At 34.0% G+C, this 21,274-nt stretch overlaps 1 protein-coding gene and 1 long non-coding RNA gene across 4 annotated transcripts in view; both read right to left on the reverse strand.

The window, feature by feature from the left end:
- Positions 1–21,274, reverse strand: part of LOC100743377 — a 173,743-nt gene that overhangs the window by 139,697 nt on the left and 12,772 nt on the right. The window lies entirely within an intron of this gene.
- LOC112212689 lies at positions 6,385–20,979 on the reverse strand. Its single transcript, XR_002946521.2, has 2 exons — positions 20,348–20,979; positions 6,385–8,326 (listed from the first exon to the last, which is right to left on the reverse strand). It is a non-coding gene; the product is annotated as an uncharacterized LOC112212689 (long non-coding RNA).

Genomic DNA, 21,274 nt, shown 5'->3' on the forward strand with positions numbered 1-21,274 from the left:
AATTTTGCAGCAATCTCTCTGATTGAAATATTATATTTGTGTATCAATAAATTTGTTCAACGACCGGTAAGTAATAAATAAAAAATAAATGTACATTTGTAAATACGAAATAATTTCATTATTTTAAATAGTAAATTTAGATATGTCCAAATAACAAATAATTTATGTGTGTTTTTTCTTTAACCTCTCAAGTAACAAATGACGAAGATCTAGTCAAGTAATTATTTAGATGAAAATCTACTAAAAAATGCGCGATATTGATACGTATGCAATGAACATGATAATTATATAATAAAAGCATTATTAAACGAAAGTATTTAAACCAGTGACAAATTATTCAATTTGCGGAAATTTATAAAAAATATTTAAATTATTGGATATAATTTAATATATGAACATTTTCTGATAATTATTTGAATTACTTCGAAATTCTTTATGTTATGGAAATTTATTCAAAATTATTTAAATAATTTATTAACGAAAATTATTTGACTGTGTACGACAATTAAAACGCTGCATATCGCATGGAACGAAAGGTAAAATTTCCAGTAAGCAGAGGAACCCAAATGTAAGTCTAACTAAATTTTCGCCAAACCAAGTGAGGTATCCTTTGATTCGTTTCTCCAACCAAATATGAATGAATATGAAAGGAGATCAAAACTCCAAGAATTGAAATTTATGCTTCTAGAACCATATATATTTTACTGCGAACATGTAACTCTCTTCTTAAATCTGAATTCTTTTTTAAATCTATTGAAGAACCTTAAATGCAAGAATTAAAATAAAAAATCCTGAATCGTTAATAATAGAATTTGCAAAACATTTAAGCATTCGCGGTTGATTCTTTCTACGCGATATCGTTTTAAATGAAAAATAAGATTCGACCAAAAAAAAAAAATCGAACGTATCTTTGTCACTTAATTGTTAACACTAAAAAAGTCACTCCTTCGCTATCAAATAACTATAGCACAATCTTCAACCTGCCCTATGTAAGGAGTTACAAGGGAAGACAACAACTCAGCAGAAATTGACTTTACCTTTCACAGTTTGATTATACAATACCCTAACTCTGACAGAAACACGCGTGTACACGTCGGTTACAACCCCATAGCCAGCCGTTACACTTCGTCGTTGAATTAATTAAAGGGGAAGGGAAGAATATTGAGTTACACGAGCAATGAAATTATTAAACTTTCTCTTGTTTCCTATCTGCACGCTTGCATCTGTATATATTTTGCATGAAAGAACGCTCAAATAGCATTGTTAGATACAGAATACATATTCGACTGCATCGGGAATGTGCTATATGAAGATGAGACACGCTCGTTGCAGTTGTCAGAGGTTAAAGCTGTAGCTTTGCGAGCTAGCTAAAGGGTAATCTAATTGCAAGCTTCACTAAAGATTGTAATATGTAATAACGCGTGGATGAAATTGCAAGCCTTTCTCTGTTTTTGATGTTAGTTGGCGTTGCGTGACCCTTTGCAACGCCATTTCCACGGGGTCACTGATCTTTCCTACGGAAGAGTTTCAAAGAATTTTTGTAGAAAAGCATTGTACACGAAGCAATATAAAAACGGAGACACTATATGCGCATGATTAATTTAAACTGCGGATTTCTATGCATTTAGAGGAAACTTGAAAGTGCAGAATTCGATGAAAAACCTGTTCTGTCGTAAGAAACATTTCGAAGCAATGTAGACTGCATTGCAATTATGGTAAAATAACACGAAGGTAGCTTTTTCCAGTACAAATTTTTTTTTATTTTCTGTCAGAAAACATAGGTCTTTCTGGCTGCTCCATATGTAAAGATAGAATATGAACATTTTGAAAACTGCGTTGTAGTTCTATAGACATGAAGCTTACTATAGAAATGTATTTAATTAAAACGTCCAACAAAGATTTGATAGTGTGCATATGTAAAGACGGGACTTAAAAAATGAAATACTACATCACCGTAAAACGGTCTGCACTGATTTCGAAACAACACCGAGGAACATTTTCACAACGTGAAAACATCGAAAGAAGTTGCGACAAGCTTGTATTGAATAATATATATAAAGAATGATAAGTAAACGTATGAAGAAGATTCTATGGAAACAATAATAATAAACGAAGACGCTATTTTTAACTGAAGTCGACAAGGGGCAAAAAAATTAGGACATTTTATTAAAAGATAAGCAAGTTCTAAGAAAATCTCAACGCCGCAAGCTTCTCAGAAACAAAGATTCCTTGCCGAAAGAAAATAAATTCCTGTGCCATTTTTAAAAATATGGAAACAGATTGCAACGCGAATTTCTCAAAACCAAAAATTCACAGTCAAAGAAAATAAATGCATTTGGCTATTCCGACTTTAAAAATAGAATATAGGATACGAAAATGTCAGAAACTGTACTCTAGTTACGTTGAAAAATTCCTCCGATTATTTCTACATGATATAAAACGTAAAAGTATCATCTGCGAGTAAGGATAATACGAAATTAAATAAAAATGACAAAATAGAAGAAAAGTACCAAAAGAAATATATCAAACCGTAACTTATCATTATATTAAAATAACACTCAAGTAAATTCCAGCATGAACTTTTGAAAAATACAAGTTCGCGGTCCTAACTTCAACTCAATTGAATATTCAACTCGAACGATAACTCATACAAACGAAGGCATGGTTGAACCAACATCTTGGATTATCTGTCAAGCGCGTCATTTTCGTAACTTAAAGAGCTACCCAATCGAGAATATAGACACGCAATCTAACAAAGTCAAGGAAGACGGATTACACCGGTGTATCTGGTTGGCAACTTATCGTCGAGCAGGTGAACAGGAACAAATAGTTCGCATACTATCGCAACAACTTCGCGGCTCGGTCAAATATTTTGCTACGTGGAACAGACAGGAAAGAGATGGCTTCGATAAAGTGCATTACGCGACGTCGTTCAACCTCTCGATGAACCGGGCCAAGGAACAGGGCCTTTGACTCATTAAGAAAATAACCTGACATAGATAGTTCTCAGCCTAGACAAGCACAGAGATCCTATAATTGCATATAAACAGAGAAATTTCATCGGATCAGAGATTCGTCGAATGCCACACATTTTATACATTTGCGATGTACATTTATGCGTTAAATTAAAGATAACATTTGATGAAATTATTGTAAAGCAACCAAGGATGGTTGATCGAGTTTGATTTGCGGAAAATGGAATATGTACGAGAAATATAATTTTGAACATAGATGTGTATCGTTATCGATAGATGTTACAGGGCGGAAAGGATGGGAGGAAATCTTATGACGCTATAAATGAAAAATAATATTTGGAAAAGTTATTGAAAAAAGGGATAACGGTTCGTTTGATTCAGTTCAATTGGGATTTATATTTCAGTATCATAATTTTATGTATCGATGTGATACAAAGTTAACACCGGTGTCTTCATTTCTCGTTTGAACCGCTTGAACTTAATTTCTTTCATAATTTTCTATAGAAAGAATGCAAATTCATTGTACGGTTGAAGGATTAAAGAAGAACCGAAAGAGTGAGCGGTAATTACGAAATTAAAATGGAAATTTAAATGATGAAACGGACTTTTGTAGACTTTGGCACAGTAATTGCTATGATTATTTTTATTGGGATAAAAAACACGTGACATTCTAGCTTTCGAGTTAAAATACAATTATACAAAAGAATTAAAAAATTATTCTCCATAATAATCATCTTCTGCACTAGCTAATCAACTATACATCAAAAATTTGCAAGACTTTGCAATTACGTTGAACTCGACATTTTTTATTCCAAGATTATTTCGCAACGTTAACGAAGCAAAGAAATTAGAAGCAACGTTGCAGATTATTCGAAACATCGTGTGGCGAAGAAATTAGATTCAACAACCAAACGTAAAGAAGTGAAAAATTGTGAAAACTTTATCAAACAGTCGTGCGTAACGTTACAATTTATTAAAAAAAACTAACGCGACAAAGAATTGAAAGAGCCAGAAACCGTTCCTAAGCGTTTCCGATCATCCCCTTCAAATTACCTTTCGTCCAATCGAATACTAATTACGCAAGAGTACGTAATTGCATTAGCTCGAATCTTTTTATATCGGAATTAACGTCAAAGATCGAATATGAAGCGAATAAAATTTATAGCGAATAATTGCATGCAAAGTTGTAATTTATTTTAAAATTTCGCGCGTCAAAGAAGTTACTTTCAAACTTCACACCTAGATTAAACGAAAATTATAGAAATTTCCATGAATAATCGTACGTAATGTCGATGTCACGAGTTGTTAAAAAATTCACGCATCAAAGGAATCAATCTCAATATTTAAACAAACCTAAAACATTTCAAATTTATGGAAATTTTCTCGATCAATCACGCGTAACGTCCAAACTCATTGAAAAAGTTCGTGCAGCAAAGGATCGAAAAAATCGTTCTCAAGCGCTTCCGATCGTCCTTGGTTCGATGGGTCGTTGATTGCCTGAGAAATGGACGCAACACGTTCGTTCTCATGACGTTTACGCGTAATTGCACGGCGATCTGCCGCTTCTAATGCGACACGTTCGACCGCCAGGGTGGCCGTATATATTCGTGCTCCCCTTTCATGGCATTTGAAACATCGGCTGATAACGTGACGAGATTTTCAATCGACTATCCAGAGACATTTTTACGGCTGCTAGTTCGTTCCGGTAATACCGCGAGACGAAAGACGAATTGGCTTTCGAAGGGGAATCCCGTTCGAAGATAGATCATCTGAGAGACTGGATGGCGAATCGCCAAGTATATAATCCGAGGGGAATTTTTATGGGAATAGATTACGAGAGAATCGAGTACCGTCACAATTTTTTTGATAAGTTTGTGGAATGGCTGGAATAATATGTCTAAGAATACGATAGAAATGAATATGCCAGCTTGAATTTATATTAGATTTCTATGTAGGAATCTTTCAATGCTGAAATCCTTGGATCTGAGTTTTCGAATATGAATACTTCATTGGTAATATAGAAACTAGAAATTTTGCATCCAAACATCTAGATTTGTATCTTTCTATCCGTGTACACGCAAGCATCTAAATTGAAAACGTGATAAAACTGTGTGACTCAACTTGAATTTCTATTAGAGATGCATATGTGAATCTTTGTATTGTAGAAAGCGAATAAAAAGAATAAAAACGTGCTGAGTATGTTACAATCTTTCGGAAATTTCCCTGAAAATTTATAACTAACTATATCATAATCATGGAATAAATAAACTTGTGCAAGTGGAAGTTTATTTTTGGGGGGGAATTTCGATATTAAACGCACAACAAGGTAATGAAAGTGAATATACAAAATATGAATTTGATTAATTTGGATTCTGAGAGGTCCATATAATGCCATACTACCACACTGGATACACGAACACATGAGTACATGCCATGCAATATTACTAAATTTTCTGTTAAAAAAAGCAATAGGATGTTCTTAATATCACATTTATATCCGAGGAAAACTACAATTCGCTCTAAAGCATTTTTGGCAACCGTTGTACATTTTCATCAAATTACAGACATCATACGCTAACCGAGTTCGATCCTCTCTCTCTCTCTCTCTCTCTCTCTCTCTCTCTTCCTCTCCCTCTATCTGTAACTACATAACGCAGACACAAAGAAAGGCTCAAGAAGAAAACTGCATTGAATGCTCGGTTGGCACGCGTTCGATGGACCAATTCTCTCATTGTCAATGGTCTGCAAAAATTCAGCTCTCTTCTGGGCAAGCTACGAGCGAAAATAATACGCGCATCGGCTAAAAAAAAGAAGACGATGCGATGACCAGGATGGAGAGAGGGTCCTTTAGTCCGATCTGGAGCACTGCAAGCTTCGCGTCTGTCACGTTTCCACGGATCATCCGGATCGTGAAAATCCGTCGCTCCAAGTTCCAGCACTCGTCCGCACGTTCGAGTTCCGCCTCTTCTCACCCTCCCTCGCGCAAGTACATTCGAAAACCGGCGATAACGATTATGGTCGTTTAAAAAATCGTTCTTGTTCCTCTATTGAAGTATTCCGATTGAGTAGTCCAGTTACCGTGTACTTGCGTATTTATTTAATTTTTCGCTGACAAAGATTAATGTAATATCATAATGAGGCTCGATATGTGTAATTGATTTAGATAGAGAAATATGTTTTTTTTTTAGAGTTGTTTGATGTATTGAGTGTTCGAATAATTGTACCTTTGATTATTCATTATTTTATAGAGCAAGATCAATATTGAAATAATTTAATCAATTCAGGAACACATTTTTTTAAGTAGAACGAACAAGTGGAATTTTGGAAAAATTATCGTGAACATTGATTTTATTCAAATTACGATTTGGGCTTGGGAAATCGTTCTTGTCTTTGAACGAAAGATATCGAATATTGGAATAAATATGTCTTTATTTACTTGTTCTTTTACACAAGACAATCAAAACTTAGATTTAATCTAATTAAGTTAGGTGAAGAAATGTAATTTTTCAAGCTGCGCAATTAGATTTATAGATATAGATATATTAGAATTATAATTTTGAGATTGGTAGGACGAAGTATAAGTGTCTACAGTGTTTCTGAAACGCTATAGGGGTGCCTGATAAAGCGAATATATTACGTATGTTCCGTTAAAATTTATGGTCTAATTTATTGAAGTTGCCCCTTTAATTACTCGAAGTTCTTCTGAGGGTTCTGATTAATTGCTACTTATAAAAAAAAATATTTCTTTCCTAAGCTCCCTCTTTGATTTTATCTTTGAAATGCAGCCTGATTAACAATTATGTAGACGAATATTTTAGGTAGAACTATTTTTACATACAATTAATCATTTTAAGATCATTTGTCAAAGGTGTCTTGAATTCGTAAACATGTTGCGTCTAATCAATTCGATTGATCTATTTTCGCGTGCAAGTAACACAAATTAATTACACCGATATCCTGATTATGAGATATACACGATGACTAAGCATCAGATACATACGATAGGAAGAATTCAGTAATTTGACACATTTCACGCTGAAATATCGCTATCGCTACAGAACATCGTTATAAAACATCGCTAAACACATTTTCCTCGTTTGCATGCTCTTATTATCGCTTTCTCTGTCATTTTTTGTCTTCATGATTAACATCTACGATAATATATAACAATGATAATACATAACATTAATTGCAAAACGAAAGACTTCCTATTAAGTTCGTTTGAATTTGTTCAAGTACATCAAATACACCGTGTTACATAGAGAAAAGTTCCAATAAGCGACACTACAAGATATCTTGTTAACTGTGTTATCTATTACATAGCTTACTACTGAATTATCTAACTACACAATCAATTATTAACGTTAATACATTGTTGCTCAGGTATTCTGTTATGTCTACACTTCCTCGCGTTTTTTAATACACATACAAAGAGTATAGATGTTCGTGGAAACTACGCGTAATAGTATTCGCGTACAACAATTTTCCAAACAACGAGACATTAAGATCTACCGAAGTGAGAAAGAGTTCACGTTCATTGCATGCAGTAGATATTCTTCAAACAACGGAAGGTATCTGGCCAACTACTGTGTAACAACGTGTATTATATAGCTTATTACTCGATTACACAGCTACGGAATTAACTATTGAAACTAACACGCTATTATACTCAAACTTCTATGTTCCATCGGTACAATATTCCATTTAAAACTTCTCCGCCAATAAAGTACGGTATATCAGGACCACATTATACAACAATTCTTCGAACGACACTTAATATACAAATATAATATCTACTTCAGGATTAAGTAATTCCGCGTATACATGAAAGAGCAAAGAGAAAATTGTTCTGTCCTCTATATTCTAACCGATATTTCATTGAAAAGCGATCGGATCGCTCGTGGAAGAGAAAAAGAGGTAACGAGACGTTAAAGTGTTCCAAACTGACAATCCACGAAAGACTCGATGGGGAATCACAAGTATTACTCGAGACGTGGCTTTCCGAAGCTTCCTAAAAGGAAGCTCCTCAGAGATAGCAATTGTCGCAGCCAGTTAAAAAGAAGACACTCGGATCGAACGAATGAAACGTGGCTCGTATTGATCAGTCTTTAACCCGACGGAGATACGCAACCAGTTAAGGGTTAATCAATTTCGTGTTACGACGTAGTAACGTGGCGTGTCGACCGTGTCAGAAACACGGCGTTATCCGTTGCAATAATTCTCTTGGTACACGTGGCCCGGCCTACTAAGTGGATAGAAACGAAACACAGCTGTATGATTTGCCTCTCTGGTGTGACTCGGGTTTTGCCTTTTTCTATTTCGTTCGACCTTTCGCGACCGTATCGCTGGTTCTGAAAGTGTAAAAGAACTATCGTCAATTTCGATCACCGTGTGCAATTTTTAGTCGAGCTTTATGATAGATGCGATGATGTTCTGGTGATGTACAAGAAGCGAGATCTGACTGCTCGTCACTTTTTCGCAAAGCGAATTTTCATTAATTCGAATATTCACGCACGTGAACATTGGAAGGACGGCGGTTTAAAAAAAAAAAAGGGAAAAACCTTCCGTCGATTTTGTAGTCGAGCTTCGTGATACATGCGATGATGTTAGAAACGTTTGATTGCTTGTCTCTTTCTCGATTACTAGCGTGTTATCGAAGCTTCACAGTGTGTAGCTTCCATGAGTAACTTTAAACTTGGATGTGTGAATATTCACACGTTAGAAGAGTTTTTTGATATGAACATGAGTTACGCGTGAACGCCTTCGCTGTTACAAGTATATAACTTTCTAATTGAAAGCTAACTTTTCACGCTATATAATATCTTTCCACAGAACTGTATCTTTCCACAATCGTCGCAATTTCCTATTCTATAAGTGAACTTGCATAAACGATTTAAACGTCACGGCAAATTAATTCTCGCTTTCCCAACTGCAAGTACTGCGAGTTGCTAGAAGTACTAAAATTTCACTGCCAGAAATTCGTGTAGAAATACATAATTTACCAAGTCATCCACGATTCTCGAGCGCAAGCATCTGAATCGAGTTTGAAAGCAAAGCGAAATTTGTCGTTGGCGTATTCGAACGAATGAAGTAGAAGCGTGCTGACTTCATGGAGAGAGGCGAACCATCACGGATACCGATCTCTATTGTACGTGCTTAACCCACGCTCCTGTACTTGCTCGTCGACATTAGCCTCCTCACGAAACACCCTTGCTTCACCCTTAACCATCGAATTGTAGAGCAAAACAACCGCTCTGTGTAGCTATTCGACCATCGAGTTCTTTCGTTAACTTAGTTCACCATCTACGAATCCAATTAATCTTAATTTTGAAATTTTGTGTTTACAATTTCATACGCTTACAAATTAAAGATACTGTAACACGTAAGAAGCGCAGGTTTTGTATCTTAACTTGAAAATAAGAATCGTGACGAGTAAGAAAGTACAGAATGTGCATAATAAACATAAAATCAAACTCGAATTCTCTGTTCAGAATATAATGAGAGAATTGTAATTGATTCAGGATTTTAAATTTGTCTTGACAGCGAGAAACAACATAAATACGTGATTTATTTATTTTTCAATCGTATGTTCGAAACAATTATTCGCATACGAATGAAAGAACGATAATTAATTGGAAATGATTAATTCAACTTGAAAATTATAAATCTTAAATAAATACGTAGTTTAATTATTTCGGAGTTTCTGTGTTCAAAATTCTAATTTGCATAATAAACGAATGAAACAAATTGTAACTAGTTGCAGGCAACTAATAATTCAATAACTAATAATTTCGGTCTAAAATTGGCAAGTAAAAATTAAAACCCAATCGTTTGGTGTTGATACATTTAAAAAGAGAACTCGTCGCGGAGAGGAAAATTTATCTACGCAATTATCATTTTTATTGGATGATATATAGGTACAACGTTTATCTCGATGAATTTTTGTCATGTATTTGGTAGCTTTATGATCGTTTCGCCGAAAAACTTTTCGTCTTTTTCAGCGACAAGTCCTTTGAACCAGTTCTTACAAGCTTCTAGCGCATTCAGCATCCCCCCATTAAAAAACTTTTGTAAAAACCAGAATAAATGATGGTCGGACGATGTTCTGATGTCCTTCGCAGTGGTCTGAAAATTCGCTCTTTGTAGCCAATGTCCAATTTTTCAAGTTTTTTCAAAAAATGTTTGTTCCTACAAAACGACAAACCTTCGAAATTTCCATTATTTAGTCGTGTTGTACGTATCTTTATCGGTAAGCAAAACCAGTAAGGATTCTGTTAAGTATTTTTACCAAAATTCATGTATAAATAGCGCAAAGTTTATAATAGTTTGAGTTTCGATAAGCTTTTTAAAATAAATGTTTAAAAGTGATAGACACAGGATTTTTCCCATAGAAAACGTTAGACCTTTCTAAGAAGAATGCATAAATTTGACCTGCCACCTCCTGGAAGTTTCTACTTTTTACACTGAGTTTAAAAAATAGTCGCCTGAAGCATTGCAGAGTTCCGGGTGCGTTCGTTTGCAGCCACTTGATAGCCACTCATATTGGGAAACTGAGAATTTCGATACGCCAACTAGTCGCAGAAAATTTAACTACTGAGAGTAGGTCGAGTATCCATATGATCATCAATGTTTAAATGGACACGCTGTAGAAGACGAATGTTTTCAGGTTTGTTTTAATGCTTTTAAATTGATTAGTAATAATAAGAGTCATATTATTATTTAAACAGTTATACAAATTTATGCAATGGAATTTTCTCCTAAAAAAAAAAAAAAATAAAAGTAAGATACAGTAACTAGCATTAACGTATGTATCCTCGGCTACTCTTCAAAACAGAATAATCTTTTAGAAATTGCAACAACTTGCATTTTTTTAAAAGGGAGAAATACTAGTTTACTAGACGATGTATACAAATTTTTTGAAAAAATTGCAATTAGTTGAAATCACGAAGAAAAAAGTAAAGGTCATTTTTTACGACTGTTCTATTTGGGTCTGTAATGAATATTTAAACAACATATTTTGAAGATTTACGACAGTTGTATATATACATGGTGAAAATTTCGTCGAAATCGATTGATGCAGAGACAAGCGACAGGCATCGAAAGATGTAGATTTATTGCAGTCACAGACCGAATATCGTAAAAAATGCGATTTTCAACATTTTTAACCGTTTACAGCTCATAACAACGTTAACTGACCTCCATACATTTTGTGGTAAAATAACAGTACCTTTTTGAAATATAGTAAAATTTATACCTTTTTAAAAATTTCTTGCTGTAAAGTTTGTTACTGTTATTAGTTAAATATTCATATTACGTTGTATGAAATAAATTTCTGTTGAAGAACATCGATATAGAGTTGTTTTTAACTTTGGCCACGAAATACCGCTCTCCAAACCACTTTGCGTTTGACAAATGAAACCGATGGGATTGTACATTCCAAATATTCCAACATTTTTACCCACTGTTCACCGATACAGAGCACCTAACGTTGTTTTGTTGAAAAACGACGTCTCTTTTTCCATCGACTAGCCTAAGTTTTTCCGTTTATCTTGTTTGAGAAGTTAATCATCCATAGTTAATCTAACATTCCGATAAACTTTTAGAAATTTCAGTTGATCAAATTTCAGTTGAGTTTAAGCATGAAAGTCTGCAATCAGTAATTCTCCTTCGATTTTACCAAACAAGAAATCACATCAATTATCAAAAATTATCTGCATCCTTAAAAAATTGTCTAATTTCTAATTTCCTAAAATTTCCCTAACTATTACAAATTTCCAACGTATTTTTCCATCGACGTAATCAATATTATACTATTCTGGTAGAAATAGATGATCAACTCTCCGTCAACTCTGACACACAGAAAATTTGAGAAATAAATCAAACTGTCCGGCTAAGTCAAATCATATTACTCACCATCGCTTTTACTTCTTAGGTCAAGTTCGCAGAGACTCGGTTTACTTATAATGGCTAAGTCAATCTATCTTCATCAAACATACCAAAACTTTCCCCAAAAATATACTTTGGTCTATTTGTAGTAACATTACATAAATATTATTAAACCTAATGTCACGAAAATAAAAATATTTTTCCAAAAAGGAATGGACCATAGAAAGTAAATGAGCATATAGGTTTCAGCAACCCTACGATCGCAAATGTTATATCGATACAAATGGGCACCAATTCCTCCACTTCCAATAACGTAAGGTTCGTTTTATGTATTTCTTTATTTGATGTCGAACGACGTTCTGTTACAGATGGTAGAAAAAGTTGGTAAATATATGGTATTTTGTTATTGAATAAAAATATTACAGAATAGTTAGTCAGTTAGACTAAGTTAATCTGCAAATCTCCAGAAGCTCTTCATTCGCGATAACATTATTGATACGTTATAACACCATCGGTGCTGCAGAAAATAAAAAGTAAAAAATAAAGTTCCACAGAAAATTCTTTGACTTCAAAATTCTAATGGTTTATAAAAATTCTAAAATTTTCAATATATTTTTCATATGTCTCTAAAAATAGTAAGGATAATTAGTCAGTTGTATCAGCGATCCTTTCAAGAAGACAATAGCAAGCAATTTTATTTTACGATTTTTATAGTCTTATTTACATAGTCTAATATTCTATCAGAAAAATAACCATTTTTTCTAAACTGTCCTTTCTCGAGCAACAATTTAAAAAATGTAATGCGTTCAATTTAATTACAAATAAAGAAAATTGGTATTGTTGCAAAATTAAACCATTTTTTCTAAACTGTCCTTTTTCGAGCAACAATTTAATGCATTCGATATAATTACAAATAAAGGAAATTGGCATTGTTACAAAATTACAACGTTATTACAATTCGAACACATCTAGGTTATGATGATGAAAATTACGAGTCTACCCTATATATATATATACACATCAACGTCACCATCAAGATTAGCCATCACTATCTGAATTAACTGTACCGAGTTATCTGTCTATGACAATAGAGAATGCAATCCATCCCAATTATATAAATTAATCCCTTACAAGTCCCCTCCTCACGTAAGTAATTAAGAGGGTAAGCAAATGTGCGTTCGAATTTAGTCGTCCGGACGCAAACTCCTATTATTTGAAGGAAAAATTATAGCTACTTGGGCAAGTCAATGAACATCTATTACGTGATAACTGAGTAACTGAGTAATCGAGTTATTATTCGAATTGATGTGTTTTACGAGAATAGACGTTGTTTCACTCTAGTGTAGAACATGGTTTCTCAATTCGTATCTCACGGAAATTCGTAATCGTGTCAACAACATTTTTGCTGCCTCTACGAAATTAATTTTCGATAATTTAAAATACGCCTGGAAAAAATTCCTACGAATAAGATTAAAAGGATCATTGGTATTCCATTTTCAAAGTTAGCTGCGCGCAATTAAACTGTCTACTCGTGAGAAAACCGAGTAGCTTCGTTCGTGATCAATATCAAGGTGAAAAGAGTTGCTCGATTAAAGTAAACTGAGAATTGCCGCTTTAACGGCAGCTTAGAAGTAGTTTCGTTTACGGCCTCGAAATCAAGTAACCTGAGAATAAACAGCTCTTCAAATAACAAGACAGTTCCATCACAATTTCCTTCGAAATTAAGTAACCTGAGAATAAAGAGCTTTTCAAATAACAAGACAGTTCCATCACATAGTGTTACGAAGGGATTAACTTCTTAAGGGATATGTTCTGCCAACTTAACGCTTATTAAAAGAAAATTACTCAACGGCAATTGAACCCCTGCGTTTTTGTTAAGAGAATCGTCTAGTGTAGCGGATAGGCAATTTTTTACGTTAGCCTAATTTTCGTAGCTGTCATTACGTATTTTCATCCCTTATCATTTTCAATTTATACCGCTACAGAAGCTATTCTCCCACGTATTTTTCCAATTATATTGCTCTTGTAACGAGGATGCGGTATTATCCTCAATCGAAAAATATAAAATAATTGTTTTATTCTGACCGTAATACACTCGCTGAAATTGTTAAAGTTAAGCATATAACTTTATATCCATTGTACGTTGCGAACGAACGAAAGAAAAAAAAATGATATTAACTGAAATAATAACTGTGCATTTATTGAAGCTGCATGGAAAAGCATCGATTAAATTGATACAGGAGAAATCGTTTTGATAACGAGTACGTTCGCCCATCCAAATCAGTGAACTCGAAAATTATCGCTTTAATTCGGTTTAGTCAACGTTTGTGTCGATATTGGAACGCAGTCGACCATATCGATAATTTAAATATGTTGCATGAATATATGTGGCATATATTGGCGGTTGAAACTTATATTACTGGAAAAAAAAAGAAAGGAAGAAAAGAAACCTAAATTTTTAATATCGCAGAGCTTTGATGAATATTCGATTGATACGGATGGTACGATTTTTGATATTCTAAATATTTGCCATTTCACGCGCATTTCGATGCATTTGCAATTCCAAACCGTATTATGGAACAACTTCTCTCTGTGGAGTTTGATAGCCGAATTAAAACGATAAATCCTTGACTCTCAACGAGTCACTGAAATAAAAGAGCAATGTATCCGCTCACACGTATAAAACTCTAGTAACTTTATCGTTCAAATATTTCCCGAATAATTTTTCTTGATACTAATTACTTCTCTCCTTGATATTTAGTTCGCTAAGAATTATATTTTAGCTTTACATGGAAAGGAAATGTTTAATCTTTTTTAAACAGACTAAATAACGCTAAAATAGATAAAATATTTCGAATTCTTATGTCGTTTAAACGCTCGTTTTGTAATACCACGGTTGCGATGAAATTTTTAGCCTTTCCTTGAATAAATTAAAAAATGATAAAATACAATTTAAATATTTTGAAGCCTTGCGTGATTTAAACAATACAAGTTACGTTTTACAATACACGTAACAAAGATTGTGACAAGGCGAAGACGAAACGATTAATTTGACCCGCTACAAAACGAACAAGGGAAACGTAAATGAGACGAAGCAGTAAGTAGAAACATGCCGTTGCTGGTCAGACACCTGGCTGGTATCATTGAAGGCGTTCACCTTTCAGTAGTTTGTCATTAAACTTGAAAATCTCCCTCGCAATTTCTTTCATATCGCCAAATAATACAAAGATTAGTTACTTACTGAAACTATTTTACTTAACATTTTGAAGTAATTACATAAATAACTTGTAATAAATTGTACGCTCCTATGATACTTATTAGAAGGAAGCAGATTTTTGCACGGCAGTACAATCTCCTTTAAAACATCTATAGTATCGCAGATGAGATTGTAAAAATCACTAATTAAAATTAATGCTTGTTCTTGTTTTATTTCAGTTCACGTATTCCTGTACCCGATACCAAAGAGCCAATATTCGTTAAATAAACAAACAAATAAATAGATACATTATTAGATAATTACATAAATATATAAACAAATAGATCTAATTAAATCGATTACAGAAAGAGAATAATAATGATCCTTTATAGGATAAACAGATTTATTAAAACGAAATCATAAAACACTGGAATACAAGAAAGGAGCGACAATAAAAACGTCGTACACGAAAAGCCGCAAATGCTACAACGAAATCTAACAGAAAATAATTGCACCGATATCGTTTAACGCTTCAGTTTATCGCTTCAATCGTCAACGATTAAAAAACAGGAAGGACAAAAAAGAAGTAAAACGAAGAAATAGAAAAAGAGAGAAAGAAAAGCGAGGTAGAAAGTGGATTTGTCTATTTAATGTCTGGACATCGATCGAGCAACATTGTTCGGATTGAATCAGCGACCGGCCATGCTGTCGAGGCATGAATAATCCAGAAAGCGGAATAATTTCGCGTTGAATTCGAATCTGAGATCGATGACGCCTACACCGACGGACGATCTAACCCAGTTTCACCTTCGAGGCGTGTACACACCGCCAGTTTTCCCGCAGAACGGAGCCAGGTCGATAAAAACACACGATTTTACACCTTTCTCCACTTATCCGTATGTTTCGCTGTCTCGAATACGAATATCCGATGTATATACTTCGAGTCTTTTCCTATCAAGATAGTAGTGAATTTTACGTTATTTATATCGTCATCGAAATTTTATACAATCAGTTCTTAATTTTTAGGGACGTTAAATTATTTCGCGGAAGAAAATGATGATTTACGAAAAGTAAATTTGATATTGGATAGTAAGTAAAAATCGATAAACAAATTCTATTTCTTTTATTAACATGAAATATCTAAGTTCGATATTGAGTATTGTTAAAGTATCGATAATGAAAACTGGGCCTTTAGACTGAACAAAAATTTCGGAGAAAAATTTCCTGTGGTCGTTGTAGTGTAAAATATACTGATATATTTTATTATTTTTATTGCCAAGCGTGGCTAGAATTTTTTATTAAATTAAAGCATGCTACATCGATTTGCTAAAATAAATATCGAAAGCTGGCACGAAAAATTCATAAACAAATAACATTTTTCTCGTTTACGATTTATTAAATTGTCGTGTCTTTTTTTCTTTCTTTTTTTTTTCAATTGCCGTTATTTGCGAACAGGACGGCGTGACTCTTCGAAAAAATCGTTTAAATCAAAATTTCGACTCTCTCCCTTTTATCTCTGTTTCCGGTCAATTTATCGAACCGGTGCAACATGTTTAAAAAAAAAACATAAATCACGGCCGTTATCATGGGAATTAAATACATAAATCGAAATGAAGCCTGAAAATGATCACACCCCTAGGGAGACCATAATTAACAAATCAATTCGGTCTTTTTTATTATCTCTACTTGACATACTTCGCTGATTAAAAGCTGCAATTTTGAACAAAACTTGAAAATTGTTTCATTTCTATCGACAAGGAATTTCAAATTTTAATCGAATAAAATTTCACACAAATTCTACGATAATTATTTATTATTTTACAATAGCAAATTTCAAACAATATGAAATTCATAATTAACGCGAGATCATTATTTTTTCATGCTATAATCAAACCTGAACTTATTTGACAAGCTTTGATTTTCTTTTCCCTTGCACGAATGTCTACTTTTTATCTCAACTCACAAGAGAAAGATCAAGCTCTTAAAATTAAACTTTAAATTTCGTACCATAATATCGGGAAAAGAAAGAAGTTGCACGCTATTTTCTCCCGATAGCTACGATTAGCTACAATTTAACTAATCCGATTAAATCAACGCAAGGATATTTATCCTAAAATTTATACACCAAGAAATTATTATTATGTAGATACCGATTACCAACGAATTAAAAATAAAAATTATTCATTTTATTACCCACTTGTATTCATAACTTGGCTATATTCTTGATCCCAATCTTAATAATAAGCAGCAACACTTTTCTCCACATAAACAATCTACGATCTGAGTTATATTTCCCAGAAAACTCTTTTTAGGTACAGCTTCGTATAGTTTCTCGTTTTTTCTTACTATTTATTTAAAATCTAAAAATTATGTGACTCTCTCTCTCTCTTTACTGTTGTTTACTATTTACCTAAAAGTATAAAAATTATCCAATTCTAAAAATATAACAACGCAACTAAAGGAGGAACAAAAGTCTTTCACATTATCTGCTACCTGAATAATATTTCAGATAAATCTCTACTCTTTGTAATTACTTCTTTCTATCATCCCTCGCTGCTTTTTATAAAAATCTACAAGTTTTGAAGCTTTAAAAACATCTAAAATATGAATATCTCGCTGAACTAAATCACGGAATGAAAATCTGGCTTTCGACTCTCCGCTAAACCGCAACGTTATAAAATGCAAAACAGATCTAACAGCTAATTTTTATAGGACGCTTTAGCCGTATGCGAAACATGTTTCACCTCTGTAAAAACGAATATCTTAACGGCATACCAGCCCTTCGATGTACGAATACATGCACGAGAATTCTATTTGCGTAAATTCTGATCGATCTGACACTTTCTGTCTTTCAAACGCGTAACGCAGAACAGTTTCTCGGCCGAATAACCTTTTACATCCAGCAACTCTTATTCGCACTGACTATTTGCATGCGCGAAACAATGAGGTATTTCGGAAAATCTGACAAATATTGCAGTTTCGAAGAATGGAATTTTTGAATTCTGTTAAAAATTCTAGAGTCAAATTGCGCATCGTTGCAGCTTGGAAATAATATAACAAATATAATATACCATATATAGCGTGATAATGTTGTACAACATACTACAGCATAATATAGAGATTGAACATGATGTATCTACTAAAATATGAAATTTTATAAATATTATTGCATATGTTGAAATTATGTATAATACACTAAAGGTTAGAGGATTATTCGATGGAATAATTTTTAAATACGAATCCTTACGATTTTAATTGGGAAAACGCAAGTTGCTATAAGAAATTAATACATTAGTAGCAATATTATAATAAATAGCAAATATGCTAATTGTAATTATTAAGTACTAAATAATTTCGTAATAGTCAATCTTGGATAAAAGTCTCTATATGAAACTTCAACTTATTAAAATGCTCTGCAAAATTGAAAAAAGAGTTACAGGATATGAATTCACTTTTATCGGAATATTTCTTCTCCATCGTTTTTCTTTAATCCATTTCTTTTTCTTTTTTTTCATCTCCTATAAAAGCAACGGATATGAACATCGACTTTTGCGCTATACGTGGAATCCAAGCTATTTTTTAGATTTGTAATAAAAACACGAACACGCTGCATGTTTACAGATTTCCTACTGAAAGTAAGAAATTTCCACTCGTTTCACCGAAGCTAATAATTAATCTATCGTTCATTCATGAATGCAACGTATTGATACCTGCTACAAACAATGACGTAATCAAAATTTGAATACCTAATCAAAGCTAACATTAACAATTGAACCACAAAGCATAATTGTAAGCCACATCCAAGTGAAATTTTATATTTCAAAAATGAAGAGAGAGGTGAACCATTAAATGGACCACTCGATCAACGTTGCGTTAACTTGGAATTTTAATTGCAATTTTATTCTCACGATTTGCATGATCAAATCACGAACATTGCACGTGTAGTGATATTCTGTAAACAATCTATTGTACTAACAGCTATATCTTGATAACATTAATCAATTTTCCGATTTATTTTTAAATTGTGTTACGTTTATACAAACTTTTATTCATATTTTACTGCTGGGTCCATGATGGGTTAAACATTATAAAAATGATTCAAGATACCTAGAAAAAATAATTAGGCCCAGTTATTTTATGTTACGTGAAGAATCAAAACTGCGAGGTACATTTCTCGCGTATGTTCGACTCGGTAGTTCTATTTACTATACGCACTTGGTACTGGACTTAAATGTACAATACAGATTAAAAATCGCGAATACTTTTAAAATAGTAAAAGACTGACCAGCGATAAACACAAACAAATCCTCCCACTCTATTCTATTTCATATAACTCGCTCCTTTTCCATTTCAAATTTGACAGAAAATAAGCTTCTTAATTTCGTCAATTACTGTACGTGTGTTACTATTTGTGAATTTATGTACTTTAATGTGTTATAATTCATATACACTGCCATTCTAAGTCATCTAACGTTTACAATTATTACATTCAGACTAGAAATAAATGGACACTGTAATTATGAAATGAAGTTGATACTTACTAACCCTGGAATACTATAGTGCATTCATACTTCATTCTCCATTCATATCTGTTTCAGTCCATGTAATATCTGTTCGTCAGAGAACTATACAATCGTCATGTATGACACGATTATTCTAAATTTGCATGAACGCGAGAAAAAGGAAACAACATGCTACACGGAAGAGACGTGTCACTTTTGCATAAATACTACGCTAATAAATAGTACAGTGGAAAGAAGTATTAGAGCATCGTATAAAATTTACTAAAATTCCACCAACATGCACAAAACGCGGGAGAGGATACTTTTTAAACGATATCGTATGCTTAATACAGCATTCTAACTGAAAAATCACGAGAATATTCAGAACTTAGAGGAAATACGATACAACTCTGCTAGACAATGTGTCAAAAACGTTAAAGTTTTAACTCAGGAAATATCTGCGCTAACAGAAATCTGCCTTTGGCAACGAGAAGAACAACGAAAAATCAGCCACCTGATATCAGAACCTAACGTTAGAACGTTAGTGGTTAAAAGCGAGTAATACGTAATTTTCCCTAAAAAATTGTATAGATTTACAAGATCTGTTTACTCGTTTCTAAAAATTTGAATAATTCTAATGCGCGAACAACAGACGCTTGTTTGTCCCTTACGTTAAGTATCCTTTCGTATACTTCTCGTTCTATTACTTCGATGCAAGCTTCGCGCTATAATCACCCGTGATTCTACATAGCGATAGAGTCAAAAGTAAGGAAAAACACAACACGTACCACCTGAAGATTTCGTGAGGCGAATCCGCGGCTCGCGAGTTTCACAGCAACATAGTACGTTCGCGGTTCTCTGTTCACTCGCCCCTCCACAGATCAGCAAACATCAAAGGGCCATATCGCCAGAGAAAAGCACGGGGGTAGCCTCTATGTGGCGCGAAACGAAAACAAACGACAGAACGGAATAAGGACGAGCCGATGGGACCGCATAGTATCTCGAGGTTGTTCCACCAGCGCGAAGGAATCGTTGAACCGAAAGAACATCGAACTCGCGACGCGCTCGAGAACCAACAGTGAAAAAGAAAAGAAAAGAAAAAAAAAAGGGTCAAGAGACTTTCTTCGTCTTCGACCTCTGAATACCTTAGCCGCGAAAAATTTCTCGCTATCGATACCTATCGCGATGAATATACGGAAACTTTGTAAGAATACGTAGAAAGCGATGGAATAAAGGAAAAAGAGAATTGGAGAGAGGACGAGTGATTATACTCAACACACACGCACACACTATAATAGGAACGTGTTGGATGGTACCGCGCGCGCGTCGAATACCGACGACCTTTCTCGCTCGAGGATCAGTCGAAGACTGCTCGGCCGAAAGTGGGAGGCCTCTTTTTCGAAAGCATCGTTTTCTCCACGGTGGCGAGGCTTCCGGACAGAGGTAACCGAGCATGCGTGCCACGAGCCACCCGATCAACGCACCGTACACACAGGGTGTGCCAAGAAGCACGCCTGATAGAGCGCACCGATGAACGTGGAACGTGTACGACACTGTACAGGGTGTTTCATAAGTGAATCATTCAACATTGATAACGCTCAAGTTAGTGGATCCTGGCGTTCTTCGGGTTTCGTTTTCACGTTTCCATCTCTTTAGATATCTTCCTTGTTGAAATACTTTATTCGTTAAAAAAGTAGAACACAAGCACGACAATG

The sequence above is a fragment of the Bombus impatiens genome, unplaced genomic scaffold, assembly GCF_000188095.3.
Source record: "Bombus impatiens unplaced genomic scaffold, BIMP_2.2 scf_0264, whole genome shotgun sequence".
Classification (NCBI taxonomy): Eukaryota; Metazoa; Arthropoda; class Insecta; order Hymenoptera; family Apidae; genus Bombus; species Bombus impatiens.